We start from the raw sequence: 14863 nt of genomic DNA on the forward strand, positions 1-14863 counted from the left end.
CCATGGGAACTTACAGTACATCTGCCTAAGCTACATTTGCCTTTATACCAGATACACCAAAATGCCTTTGATCAGATCTGCTCACAGCCCTCCTCTCTTCTCTTTCCAATACACTGATGACTGTTGTGTTAGTTCCAGTGTCCATACAGAACTCAGACTTGGTCAGTTTTACTGTCATTTTCCACCCTGCTCTCACTATCACATGAATCATCTCTGACTCTTCCCTTCCTTTTCTGAATCCCTCCATCTGATCCAACACAGAAGATGACCTAAACACAAACATCTGATTATAAGCTTGCAGAGTTCCACTGCCATCTTGGCTAGCCTTCCTCCCCACCCCCACCCCAACCCCGGTGCCCCGAATAGAGTCCACTCTGTTCTCCAAGTATCAACATCTCTGTTGTATTAATGAGATTTTCTGTACAGGTGCCTCCAAAAATGTATTCCTTCCTCTCAAGCCAGGGCTACCCATTCACCAAAAGCGAGCAGACTCTGTGACTTTATCATATAGTTCCCACCCTTAAAACCTCACCTCTTCTCTTGAACAGATCAAAGATGGAGTTCCCTTGATCCTCACTGCATAGCCCACCGACCACTTCCTCAGCATTCAACACAGCCTCCTTCACCATTTCCACAAGCTCCAAACAGGATTCCACCATCAAGTGCTTTCCCCACCCCTTCCCCTTTTGTTAATTCCGAAGGAACAGCTCCTCTTTGTGACTCCCTGGTCCATTCTGCTTCCCTCAGCAGCAACTCTCCATTTTCCTGCACTTTCCTACTTAACTGCAGGATGTAGAAGATCCATCTCTTCACTTCCTCCCTCCCACCATCCATGGACTCAGTCATTTCAGGTGAAACACTAATTCACTCGCACTTTTCCTATCTAATGTATAGTGTTGCTGTTTACAGTGTAACTTCTATATTGGGAAAACTAAACACAAGATGAGAGATCTCTTCGTCGGGCACTTGCATTTGGTCCACAGGATTGACCCTGAACTTACCATTGCTTGCCACGTTAATTCACTACCTCCATTCCACTGACCTCTGTCTGTGGCCTCCTCACTTACAATGAGGTCCAATGCCTCCTTGAGGAAATTTGTGGCTCTCCAAACGATGTCAAATTATTCACCATTAGACTATTTGCTTTCTCTGTCTCCTTCAGAACTCAAAGTTCAAAAATTCAAAGTAAATTTATTATGGAAGTACATTCAGTACTGTGCAAAAGTCTTCGGCACACATATATATATATAGCTGGGGTGTTTAAGACATTTGCACAGTGCTGTATTTGTCAACGTGGAGCAGAGAGCGAGTTTGTAAATCTGGTGGAAGCAAAGGATATTGGGAATGGAGAGGGTTGTGTGCCATGGGAGGGGTATGGGACAGGTGGCAGAGAAGGAGTGCCAGAGGCAGGGAGTGGCACAGGTGCAGAGGCACCAAGCCCTGAGACACCAAGCAAGGTCATTTGATTCCAAACTACAGGTGTCCCCCGCTTTACAAATGTTCGCTTTACGCCACTCCGCTTTTACAAAAGACCTACATTAGTAACCTGTTTTCGCATTGCAAAGAGGATTTTCACTTTTACGAAAATTTTTCCCATGTAAATGAATGATTCTTCGCTTTACGCCATTTTGGCTTAAGAAAGGTTTCATAGGAACACTCTACTTTTGTAAAGGGGGGACAACTGTATTGGTTTATTGATCATTAGAGAATATTCCTCAGATGCTTCCCAATCCGTTCCCCTTTTCCATCCATGATTCCCCTTTCCCCGCCCCCTTCCCACTCTCGGTTCACAATAGAGACCCGTATCAGATAAGGTTTATCTTCACTCACACATGTCATGACTTTTTTTTGCAACAGCCATACAGCTTAATACATAAAATTACTGTGATACTGTGCAGAAGTCTTAGGCACCCTGGGGGGGGGGGGTGTATTTTCTCTGTAACTTTAAAGCAACTTGTTTTTCCTCATCCTCCCCTCTCCCCACCAATTCTGACAAAAGCTCTGGATCGATTAGTACTGCTCAGTAGAATCTGCCATCTCACTTGTTCATCTAGTTCTCTTCTCACAGAGACATAATGCCAGAATTTTTTTTAAATTTGCAATGACTGACAAAAACTAATGGCATGAATCTACAGTTGGCTTGAGACACAACGCTTTTGTTCATTAATTTTGAACATAGCTATTGAGCAATTTGCTACAAAATTGTGAGAAATTATTGCCCTTAATCAGAATGGTCAGTGACTTCTCACAATGCAGTTAATAATATGCTTCACAGCTTGAAACAAAATCATACAGCTGGTTATGATTCATGTGCTACACTTGACCTGCCCAGTGGAAGTCATGTTTAACATTAGCTTATGCTAAATGTAGCTCTCACAGTATTTTGAGATTTAGTACCAAAATATTCCAAGGGCTAGAAGTTATATTTTATATTCCAGAATTTTGTCCAACAGTCAGAGGATCAACAGAAAACTCTTGGGGAGAGAAGATGAAAGATGGAGTCACTCAAAACTCTATTGTTTTTCATTTCTTCCTTCTGAAAATGACTCACTTACCTGAAATTTTCTCAGACTGCTGAGGGCAACCTGCATGGGGCATAATAGGCTCAAATTCTACAACTTCCAAAATATTTCAATGTTTCACCATTCTTGACCACACAAATATTTGAAGTTATCGTGCAGTCTCTGCGGGTGTTTGTGGCTGTAGCTAGTGTGTCACAGAGCACGTTGAAATGCGGATGTCCAACGTGAGCTGAGACCATTAGACAGAGGAGTAGAATTAAGCCATTCAGCTCATTGAATCTTTGCTGACATTCCATTATGGCTGATTACCCCCCTCAACCCCATTCTGTCTTTGCCCTATAACCTTTAACGCCCTTACTGATCATGAACTGATCAACCTCTACTTTAAATATACCCAGTGATGTGGCCTTCACAGCATCTGTGGCAATGAATTCCACAGATTAACCACTCTCTGGCTAAAGAAATTCCTCATCATCTTTGTTCCTTCAATTCTGAGGCTGGGCTTTCTGGTCCTAGATTCTCCGAATATAGGAAACTCCCACTCTAAATCTACTCTATCTAGGCCTTTCAATATTTGGTAGGTTTCAATGAGATCTCATAGGGTGGCACAGTAGCATAGTAGTTAGCACAATACTTTACGGTTCCACCAACCGCGCTTCATTTCTCGCCATTGCCTACAAGGAGTTTGTATATTCTGTCCATGACCACTTGGGTTTCCTCCAGTTGCTCCAGTTTCCTCCCACCGTCCAAAGACAAAACAGTTGATAGGTTAATTGGTCATTGTAAATTGTCCTGTGATTAGGCTAAGAATAAATTAGGAGACTGATGGGTGACATGACTTGAAGGGCCAAAAAGGCCTATTCTGCACTGTATATCAATAAATAAAAAATAAATAAATTTCCACTCATTCTTCTAAACTCCAGTGAGGTTTAAATGATCCAAAAACTGAATAAAACCCTTGGTTGGCAAGCAAAGACTGGCAAGGAGTCCAGGTCCACCCTTGTACTTCTACCCATTTAAGTTCTTCATTACTGAAGGTCATAGGTTCAGTCTCAGCTAGAGTTGCTGGGTTCTACCACAATTGGCCTCTGTTCCCATGGATTTTACTAGTGTTCCTTTGTGTTTACTAGGGAACAGAGAAATTGAACAAGATTCAAGCTCTTTAAGCTAAACAGTACTGGACCTACCTCCAAAATCCTTAGGTATTCCTCAAGTCTGTACAAACCAACCTGTATAGGAAGAACGGGTCCACTTGGTCTCAGATTCCTGGTCCTGAGCCATGTTTCAGGGTCTAGGAAGGCCTCAGCCCACGTACCAGAAGTCATCGTCCCAGAACACCCTGTCAGCCGTTGCCTGCCCTCTAGCTGTCAAAGGCCTTTGGTCAGGTTTTGAAGGCATTTAGTCTCAGCTCGTGTCAGACTGCTGCATTTCAATTCCTGGCCTTGCAGAGATCCCAGGGAAACTGATTATCATGAAACAACAGGCAGAGACTCCAACACAGCTGGCCCGATAACTTCAAAACTTTGCAAGATACAAGGATGCTGAAATATTAAAATGCTTTGAAAGAGCTTGAGATTGAGTCTGTTGTGCCACCTGCAATATGCCCTCAGCACTTGTAGAAAACTTCAGTTTAACACCTGCAATTTACCTTCATTTTAAAACATAGAAAAGTACAGGCCCTTCGGCCCACAATGTTATGCTGTACTTTTAAACTAGCCTCAATCAATCTAAACCTTCATTCCTACACAACCCATAGGCCCCTACTTTTCTTTCATCCATGTGCCTACCTCTTAAATGACCCTGCTGTAAATGCCTCTACCAGTACCTAGTTATGTGTTCCTAGTACCTAACACTCTCTTTGTAAAATAAACCTACCTCTGACATCTCCCCTAAACTTTCCTCCACTCACATTAAAAGGATGTTGTCTGGTGTTAGCTATGAACACCCTGGAAGAAAAAGGCACTGGTTGTCCACTCTTTGTCTCTCATAATCTGTCAAGTAGCATCTCATCCTCCTTCATAATAAGGAGAAAGGCCTTAGCTTGTTCAACCTTTCCTCATAAGACAGGTAGTTTTACAAATACACACCCAGCAAAACCATGATAGATGATATGGGCAAAGAGGGATAGATAGCAAGATGAATTACCTTGTGACATCCTGACATAATAAGCACGAGCCAGTAACATGATGACCTAATGACTCTAATTAGTCCTAGCGAAACATGTCAACACTGTACCTTGAATGGGAAAAAAATTCTCTTGTGTATTAGTAAGAGCTGTAAACCAATGAATTGCTCAGTAGAAAATGGTATGAATATCCTCAAAAGCAGATGTCATGAATATCCACAATTCAGATGAATGATTTACCCTCAGAAAGTTAATTTAATCTGAAGTGTTAACCTACACCTCATTCAGTTAATTATATCAGATTAGCTTTGTTTTTAAAAAAAATCACTAAAAATTTTAAACACGGAACCACAAATCACAAGCCTATTCAAATTCCTACATAATTATGTCTCTGAAAAAGTGAAATATATTACAGGATGTTGATATGAATTATCCTGTCAGTTACAACAAAATTATTGTGTCAAGCTAACAAGTTTTAAATGATTAAATCCTTTATGTTAATTAACCATATGGTAGGAATGGAAAAATGGAGTTCTAATAGTTTCAATAAAAATATTCTGATTAAACACACCATGACCACATTGCTGATAACAGGTTATTATTACTGTAAACCACCTCTGTTTGTGCAGTATTAATTGCCCCTTATACACTTAAAGGGGTACTGTTCCTAAAAGAAAAGAGGTTTTTGGGGATCAACAAATGAAAGCTGTGAAATCGCAGCAGGTTTGCTGCAAAGTCATTGAGTGTGATGTTGAAATTTTTTTGAAGTACCATCTTCCTCTATATGCAAGTTTTCTTTGCCTTCAGTACAGCGTAAAAACAGACTCTGCGTTGAAATTGATGGCCCTACACGAAGGAGTTCTTCAAACTGCAGTGGGGTGGCACAGCAGCACAGCGATTCGTGCAGCGCTTTACAACAGCCAGCTATAAAATCGGGATCTGATTCCCGCCACCGTCTGTATGGAGCTTGTACATTCACTCCGTGACCACATCGGCTTCCTCCCTCATTCCAATGACTTACGGTTAGGGTCAGTAAGTTCGCAGCAGAAGCGTGGCGACAATTGCGAGCTGCCCAGCACAAACTTCGCTGATTTAATTTGATGCAAGACCATGCATTTCACTGTATGTTTTAATGTACATATGACAAATAAAGGTCATCTTTTTACAAGTGCTTTCCGACAATGCAACGCGTGTAGTGGGACCCAGATTTCATGTACAATCTGACGGGAAGGGTTTCCTTGCATTTGTTAAACCAGGTCCTTGTACATTTTCACATGCCTAAAGATATTATAGTGAAGACAAGACTCTGCTGGAAAGCAAGCCCATCTTTAGTATCATAGGGATAGAGTGTACCTTTTTTTCTGATGTTTGTCAGTTTATCTTACAGCTGAGACTGAATGAGGGTTCCTTGCTTCAGCAGGTATACATCTGTGACTTTCCCAATGGTCCCACCCAATGGGTCTTCACAGTTCATTGAGTTAACACTCACGAAAGAAACAACTTAAGCTGTACAAAACATTTCAACTGCAGAAGCCTAGACAGATGCATATCATTGGAAACCATAAGCCAACAACACATAGGAGTAGAATTAGCCATTTGTCCCATCAGGTCTGCTCCCCCATTCAATCATGGCTGATCCTTTTTTCCCCTTCTCAGCCCCACGCACTGGCCTTCTCCCTTTACTCTTTGATGCCATGTCCAATCAAGAACCTATCAAGCTCTGCCTTAAATACACCGCCTCCACGACTGCCAGTGGTAATAAATTCCACAAATTCACCATCCTCTGGCTAAAGAAATTTCTCCTCATTTCTGTTTTAAATGGACACCCCTCTACTCTGAGGCTATGCCCTCTTGTCCTAGACTCGCACACCATGGGAAACATCCTTTCCACATTTACTGTCTAGGCTTTTCAACATTCACAAAATGCTGGTGGAACACAGGACGAAGGGTCTCGGCCCGAAACGTCAACAGCGCTTCTCCCTATTGATGCTGCCTGGCCTGCTGTGTTCCACCAGCATTTTGTGTGTGTTGCTTGGATTTCCAGCATCTGCAAATTTCCTCGTGTTTGCCTTTCAACATTCAAAAGGTTTCAGTGAGATCCCCCCCTCATCCTTCTGAATTCCAGCAAGTACAGACCCAGAGCCATCAAATGTTCATCATATGATAACCCTTTCATTCCCAGAGTCATCCTTGTGAACCTCCTCTGAACCCCCTCCAATGCCAGCACATCTCTTCTTAGATGAGGTGCCCAAGACTCAGCATCACATCCCTGTTCTTGTATTCTAGACCTCTTGAAATGAATGCTAACATGGCATTTGCCTTCCTCACCACTGACTCTACCTGCAAGTTATCGTTCAGGGTGTTCTGCACAAGAACTCCCAAGTCCCTTTGTACCTCAGATTGCTTGGTTTTCTCCCTATTTAGAAAATAGTCTGCACATTTATTTCTACTACCAAAGTGCATGGACATGCATTTTCCAACATTGTATTTCATTTACCACTCTCTTGCCTATTCTCCTAATCTGTCTAAGTCCTTCTGCAGCCTGTTTCCTCAACACTACCTGGCCCTCCATCAATCTTTGTATCATCTGCAAACTTGGCAACAAAGCCATCTATTCCATCGTCTAAATCACTGATATACAGCATAAAAAGAGGGCGGTCCGAACACAGACCCCTGTGGAACACCACTCACCACTCAGCCAACCAGAGAAGTATCCTTTTATTCCCACTTGCTATCTCCTACCAATCAGCCAATGCTGTAACCATGCCAATAACTTTCCTGTAATGCCATGGGCTCTTAACTTGGTAAACAGCCTCATATGTGGCACCTTGTCAAAGGCCTTCTGAAAGTCCAAATATGCAAGATCCACTGCATCCCCTTTATCTATCCTACTTGTAATCTCCACAAAAAATTCCAACAGCTTCGTCAGGCAAGACTTTTCCCTCAAGGAAACCATGCTGACTTTGTCCTATGATGTCCTGTGACAACAAGTACTCCATCACCTCATCCTTAACAATCGACTCCAACATCTTCCCAACCACTGAGATCAGACTAACTGGTCTAGAGTTTCCTTTCTGCTGCCTTCCTCCTTTCTTAAAGAGTGGACCAACATTTGCAATTTTCCAGTCCTTTGGCACCACGCCAGAGTCCAGTGATTTTTGAAAAATCATTACTAATCCCTCCACAATCTCTGTCGCTATCTCTTTCAGAACCCTACGGTGCAGTTCATCGGGTCTGGGCGACTTATGTACCCTCAGGTCTTTCAGCTTTTTGAGCCCCTTCTCCCTTGTAATAGTAACTGCACCCACTTCTCTTCCCTCACACCCTTCAACATCTGGCACACTGCTGGTGTCTCCCACGGTGAAGACTGATGCAAAAGACTCACCTAGTTCATCTGCCATCTCCTTGTCCCCCATTATTATTTCTCCAGCCTCATTTTCTAGCGGTCCTATATCCACTCTCCTCTCTCTTTTATTTTTTACATAGTCGATAAAGCTTTTACTATTCACTTTGATATTGTTTGCTAGCTTGCTTTCATATTTCATCTTTTCCTTCCTAATGACTCTTTTAGTTGCTCTCTATAGGTTATTAACAGCTTCCCAATCCTCTGCCTTTCCACTAATTTTTGCTTTGTTGTATGCCCTCTCTTTTACTTTTATATTAGCTTTGACCACGGTTATACTATTATAGTTAGCCACAGTTATACCATTTTGCCATTTGAGTATTTCTTTGTTTTAGGAATACATCTATCCTGCATCTCATTTTTCCCAGAAACTCACACCATTTCTGCTCTGCTGTCATCCCTGCCAGCATCTCCTTCCAACTCCTCTCTCATCCCACTGTAATTTCCTTTACTCCACTGAAATACTGCTACGTCAGACTTCACTTTCTCCTTATAAAGTTGAACTCAATCATATTGTGATCACTGCCTACTGAGGGTTCTTTTACCTTAAGCTCCCTAATCACCTCCGGTTCATTACACAACACCCAATCCAGTATAGCTGCCGTAAAAAGCCATCTCATGGCATTCAACAAACTCACTCTCTTGAGATCCATTTCCAACCTGATTTTCCCAATCGACCTGTATGTTGAAATCTCCCATGACAATCATAACATTGCCCTTTTGACAAGCCTTTTCTATTTCCTGTTGTAATCTGTGGTCCACATCTCAGGCACTGTTGGGAGGCCTATATATAACAGCCTTCGGGGTCCTTTTACCCTTGCAGTTTCTTAACTCAACCCACAAGGATTCAACATCTTCTGATCCTATGTCACATCTTTTTACTGATTTGATGCCATTCTTTACCAGTAGAGCCATGCCACCCTCTTTGCCTACCTTCCTATCCCTCCGATACAACGTGTAACTTTGGACATTCAGCTCCCAACTACAACCATCCTTCAGCCACGATTCAGTGATTACCAGAACCTGTAATAATGTGACAAGATCATCCACCTTATTTCTTATACTCTGTGCTTTGAGATATAACACTTACACCGACTTATTTTGAAACAAAATTGGATGTCAAGTGAAAGGAGGAAGTACAAGGCTGAGTGACAAAAGCCTAACCAACCAGTTTGGGTTTAAAGTAGAGCAATAGGAAGTTCATAGAAAGAGGAAAGAATTCCAGAGCATACGGCAAAAGATGTATGTCATTGCTGAAGTAGTTTTACTATCCATCATCAAGCCACCCATCTCCCCTCCCCAATCCAAGGCCATGCTCTCTTCTTGCTGCTACCATTGGCAAGAAGGTACAGAAGCCTTAGGTCCCACACCACAATAGTTATTACCCTTCAACCATCTAACTCCTAAACCAGTGTGGATAACTTCATACATCTCAACACTGAATTAATTCAACAACATAGAAAATTTAGAAAAACTACAGCATAATACAGGCCCTTCAGCCCACAATGTTGTGCCTAACATGTACTTACTTTAGAAATTACTAGAGTTACCCATAACCCCCTATTTTTCTCAGCCCCACGTACCTGTCCAGGTTAAAAGACCCTATTGTATCCACCTCCACCACCATCACCGGTAGCCCATTCCACGTACTCACCACTCTCTGCATAAAAAACTTACCCCTGATATCTCACAGCTCCACTGATCTGGATCCACTCTTTTGCTGTAAGTTCACAAATTTTGTCATTGACTATGTGGGTTTCCTCCAGGCACTCTGGGTCCCACCCACATCTACAAGGCACGTGGCTTGCTAGATTAACTGGTCACCTTAAATACCCCAAGAGCATAAATGAATAGCAGAACATGAGGGCAGTTGATGCAATAACAATTAAAGCAGCTCTGGCATTCGTTACCTTCTAGTGCCCTTGACTGGTTCCTGCCTATCTCACAGTGCACCTTTCCATCAAATTCCTGTTGCGTTAAAGCTTAATTTGAATAATCCCTTGCTTCATTCAAGGAAAACAGATTTTATGCAAATGTCCTTTCTCAATTCCTGCTTCGTAAAGTCCTGACACAATCCTGCTGTTGGTTTTCCTTTTTATTTGCTTCTCTAAGCATCGTAGTCAAAGGAAAGTCTGTTGAGACCTTTATCTGTTCTTCCTCATTCGAGATTACCAGTGGATCCCAAATTGGGATATCCTACAGAGATTAAGTGAATAATGAGTGCACCATTAAAGTAGAAATAATAGCAAACAGAAACAATTTGAGGCATGAACATATATTTGTGTCACAAAATGCATATTAAAATACTTAAACAATTTCATCTACAGTTCTCCCTATCCAAACCAGAAAACATGATCACTTGTGAGGTGAATGGAGCTGGTGGCTCTGGTCAAAATTCCCTTAATATCTGATATAACTTCAGCCGATAGCATTAATGTTCCAGAATACTGAATTATAGAATGGCAGAGCAAGCAACAGAAATCTTTACATCATGGAACAACACCAGAACTACACAGAGTTCCTCGAAAAAGATTCCCTCTTTTCATTCCTGTTTACACTGAATTTGTCCTCCCAAAAGAATCCTTGATTTCTGTTATGGAAGGAGAAAAGTGGCAAAAAAATATTTACCTTGTACATAAATATAACAATAGTAATTGCATTCTAGAAAACATCTTCTTCAAATGTTCTACTCAGGCATCTGTGCTCCATTGAAAAGACAAATATGAAGAAGTGGCAACTGTAGGATTAAGATCTTGATCCATTTCCAACAGGAGATTGTGGCATAACAACCACCTATTTTTTGGCATTTCTGTAGATCCTTCGGGAAGGTTACTGAGACAATGTCAATATAGATAGTGGTGTCTGAATAACAGGCAATGATTATTACCTCATTTAGCTACTGTTCAATTGATTAATTTCATCTAGGAGCCTGTAAGAGATCTGTAGACTTGCAGGGTAAGAGGTCTATCTTCTCTAAAGATCTTTACCTTGTTGTGGTGGAGAGGCTTCTGAGTTCTTGACATCCCAAGAGCAATGCCAGGTGCGAGGTCCCTAGACTAGCTGGGTGCCAAGACAACCCGGTTCAAAAGGAAAGACCTACCTTATTGAATAAGCCCTGCAAACATGAGGTCCTAAAAGGAGGGGTGCACTGGGATTTAAATTTAATGAGTTTTTGTCAGGGTGTGTATGATTTATCTATAAAGATCTTATTATTCACTTGGACACATAGAACATAGAAATTTACAGCACATTACAGGCCCTTCAGCCCATAATGTTGTGCTGACCATGTAACCTACTCTGGAGACTGCCTGGAATTTTCCTAGCGCATAGCCCTCTATTTTTTTAAACTCCATGTACCTATCTAAGAGGCTCTTAAAAGACCCTATTGTATTCGCTTCCACCACCACAGCCAGCAGTGCTTTGGTTGCTAAATTGATTTACTGTGTGTATTAAATATCTTGGAATTCATTAACCCGCCACAAAGCAATGTAGAGTCTTTGATTAGGATGGTGGTTGAGATGAGGGATATCTCTAACAAACGCTACATATTTCTCCAACATTCTTGGGGTGAAAATGAAGTTTTAAAACATCAATGAGCCTTTCCTCTCAGATATTGAAATGTGCACAGCAAAAAGCAGGGAAAACATCACTTTAAAATCAGAGACAAAAGACAGAACCTTGGAAATGGGTGCATTCAGTAAAAAAAAATTATTGATGAGGGTCCATGGCCTCCTGTACCGTCAAGATGAGGCCACATGCAGGTCAAAGGAGCAATACCTTATCTCCCGCCTAGGTAGCCTCCTTCCTGCTGGCATGAACATTCAACTCACTGACCTCTGTTGACACCCCTGCACCCCACCCTTACCCCCATCCCTATCTATTATTTTAGTCTGGTTCTCTTTCTTTTCCCCCCTCACTATAATCTCACCCCAGCCCTACCTTTCTTTCTCCTTTATTTCCCATAATTCTCCACCTTCCCCCTAGCCCATTTTCCTCCAGCCTATCACTTCCCAGCTCTCCACTTTATCCCTCCCCCCACTTCTTATCCCCCCCGACCATCCCATGTTACTTCACTGCTGATGAAGGGTTTCAGCCCGAAACATCGTTATTACCTCCTTCCATAGATGCTGTCTGGCCTGCTGAGTTCTGCCAGCATTTCGTGTTTTTTTTTTGTTTTTTTTATTGTCTTTCCTGCCTGCACTCCCTCCAGAACGAAGTTCGCATTCTCTATGTTCTGTGTTATGTCGCTGTAACATTGAATCCCACACTGGCATAATCAGGTGAATGCACAGATTCCAGTCAGCCATGGGAACAGAAACACCCTCGCGTATCTAAACTGACTTTCAGTACTGGGCAAAAGTCTGAGGCTAACATATCTAAAACTTCTAAACAGTACTGTAGTAATGTTATGTATTGCACTATGCTGCGGTCACACAAAAAAAAACATGACATATGTGAGTGATGACAAACCCGATTCTGGAATGGGTCTCTATTGTGGACTGAGAGTGGGAAGGGAGCAGGGAGAGAGAATCACAGTTGGGAAAAGGGGAAAGGAGAGGGGAAGGAGGGGAAAGCACAAGTGAGACATTCTGTAATGATGTTTGGAATCAAATGACCTTGCCTGGTGTCTCAGGTCTGGGTGTGTCTGCACCCACACCACACCTCACACCTAGCACTCCTTCTCTGCCACCTGTCCCACACCCCTCCCGTGGCACTCCACCCTCACCATTCCCACCAACCTGTGCTACTGGCAGATTTATGAATTTGCTCTCCGCTCCACCTTGGCAAATACAGTACTCTGCAAAAGTCTTAGGCACCCTAGCTATATATATTTGTGCATAAGATCTTTGCACAGCACTGAACTGTTCAACATCAAAATTCAGTTTCCAGTTTTTCTCCCCACACATTCCAGCTGTCGCAATTCTTAAACTGCTGATGCAGTCTCCATAACGTCCATTTGGCATGTTAATCTGTTGTATTTTTCTGTCTGAACAATGCAAGAAACCTCTGGGATCCCATGATTCACAGCTCCCCAGTGCCTAAATTTAATTTGTTTCTTCTAAATCCTCTCAGAGCCCCAGCTCTGAATCATCCACAGTCCCAGAGTACCCCTCATATTTCCTGTAGTCCCTCAACTATTCTCTACCCTACAACAGGTTTCAGTGCCTTCATCTGTCTGAACCCTCTGCTTTTTCACCCCTCTCTTCCCTATCTTGCACAAAGATGCTACAGATTTCACAATTCCTCAGTGATCTTATAAAAAAGTTCCTTATTTGATGTTTGCAGTCCTCAAAAACTTTCCATTTTAAGTAGGTTTCCTCTCATATCTGGTGGGGCGGCATGAGTTCAATTCCCACCACGGCCTGTAAAGAGTTTGCATGTTCTCCCTGTGACCGTGTGGGTTTCTTCCAGGTGCTACGGTCTCCTCCCACAGGTGAACGATGTGCTAGTGGGGAGGTTAAATGGTCATTGTAAATTAATGACTGGGATTAAATCGGGGGTTTGCTGGGCAGCATAGCTCAAGTGCCTGAAGAGGCCTGTTCCATGATGCACCTCAATAAAAAAATTTAAATATATTTAGTGGTTTCTCTGTTTTACTGCAAATTCTCCTCCCTGCCTTGTTCTGGTCTTGGCAGGCACTGTCTCTTACACATTTACTGAAACTGTTCCTCTTACAGTCTGCTTTCGAAACAAATATAGAAGATGACTTACCTTCTTAATGGTAAACCTCTGATAAGCAGTCCTAGTCCCACTTCATATACAGGGTCCTCAGGAAAGTCACAAGATGTGGGTGAAATGTTTGCCTTCCAATAGCTCATGTTTTAGAGTATCCAAAGAGATCTTGCACTCAAGGCTCACTACTCAGTTCCTTAGGAGAATCAAATACCATCAAACAAATGGTTCTTCGGCTTATTTCATCTGCAAGAGTTTCCTTCAGGAAATCATGTGTGTGGCTCCACTAAGCAGTTTATTTTCAACTCTGCCTTGTGACTTCTAAATGACTGTCTGTCCTTCCTCCTTGCATTATATCTTTACTCACTAAGAGTTAACTATTCCACTTAAGCAATCAGCAACAACTGCAGTCATGATAGAGTTAACTACGTCTTGGGTTTTCACGTTTAATTTTTTTTTCCCCAGTCGTGACTCACTGAAATACAAACACAGCAAGAAGCCCGTAAAGTACTGTGATAAAGAGGCACGATCTGGATGGTTAACATGGATAATCAACATCTTAATAATGGACTGGTAAAGTAGGTATTACTCAAGTTTATAAAAGGAACTTAAAAGCATGTAACTCTTGTATTTATTCATAAACACCTTTAAGTCTCAATGGTGGCATCCATCAGTCTCGAGAGACCATGGATCTGCACCTGGAGTTTCCAGGGCGCAGGCCTGGGCAGGGTTGTATGGGAGACCGGCAGTTGCCCAAGCTGCAGGCCTTCCCCTCTCCACACCACCGATGTTGTCCAAGGGAAGGGCACTAGGACCCACGCAGCTTGGCAATGGTGACGTCGCAGAGCAATGTGTTGTTAAGTGCCTTGCTCAAGGACACAAACACGCTGCCTCAGCTGAGGCTCGAACCAGTGATCTTCAGGTTACTAGTCTGATGCCTTGCCCACCAGGCCACGCACCAACACAAGTCACAATAATGAATAAATATGCAACAAACACATTTATATATGATAATGGTTGTGCATAGATATGCCATACAACATTAGTAATTTGTATATATGTATAGAATATTTAACATAGTAAAACACTTCTTGACATTTAATAACAAACACAAGAGAATGTGCAGATGCTGGAAATCCA

General features: G+C 42.2%; 1 protein-coding gene across 5 annotated transcripts in view; it reads right to left on the reverse strand.

The window, feature by feature from the left end:
* The window catches only part of pitpnm3 (PITPNM family member 3), a 626734-nt gene that overhangs the window by 491133 nt on the left and 120738 nt on the right, over positions 1-14863 (reverse strand). The window contains exon 1 of one of the 5 annotated variants that reach the window (XM_073053472.1): positions 13763-13823. The exons of the other annotated variants lie outside the window; for them this stretch is intronic. The gene's annotated coding sequence lies outside the window, so the exon portion shown is untranslated. Of the gene's footprint in view, positions 1-13762; positions 13824-14863 lie in introns of those variants that run through there. 5 annotated transcript variants of the gene reach the window in all.

The sequence above is a fragment of the Hemitrygon akajei genome, chromosome 8 (genome assembly GCF_048418815.1).
Source record: "Hemitrygon akajei chromosome 8, sHemAka1.3, whole genome shotgun sequence".
In the NCBI taxonomy this organism is placed as follows: domain Eukaryota; kingdom Metazoa; phylum Chordata; class Chondrichthyes; order Myliobatiformes; family Dasyatidae; genus Hemitrygon; species Hemitrygon akajei.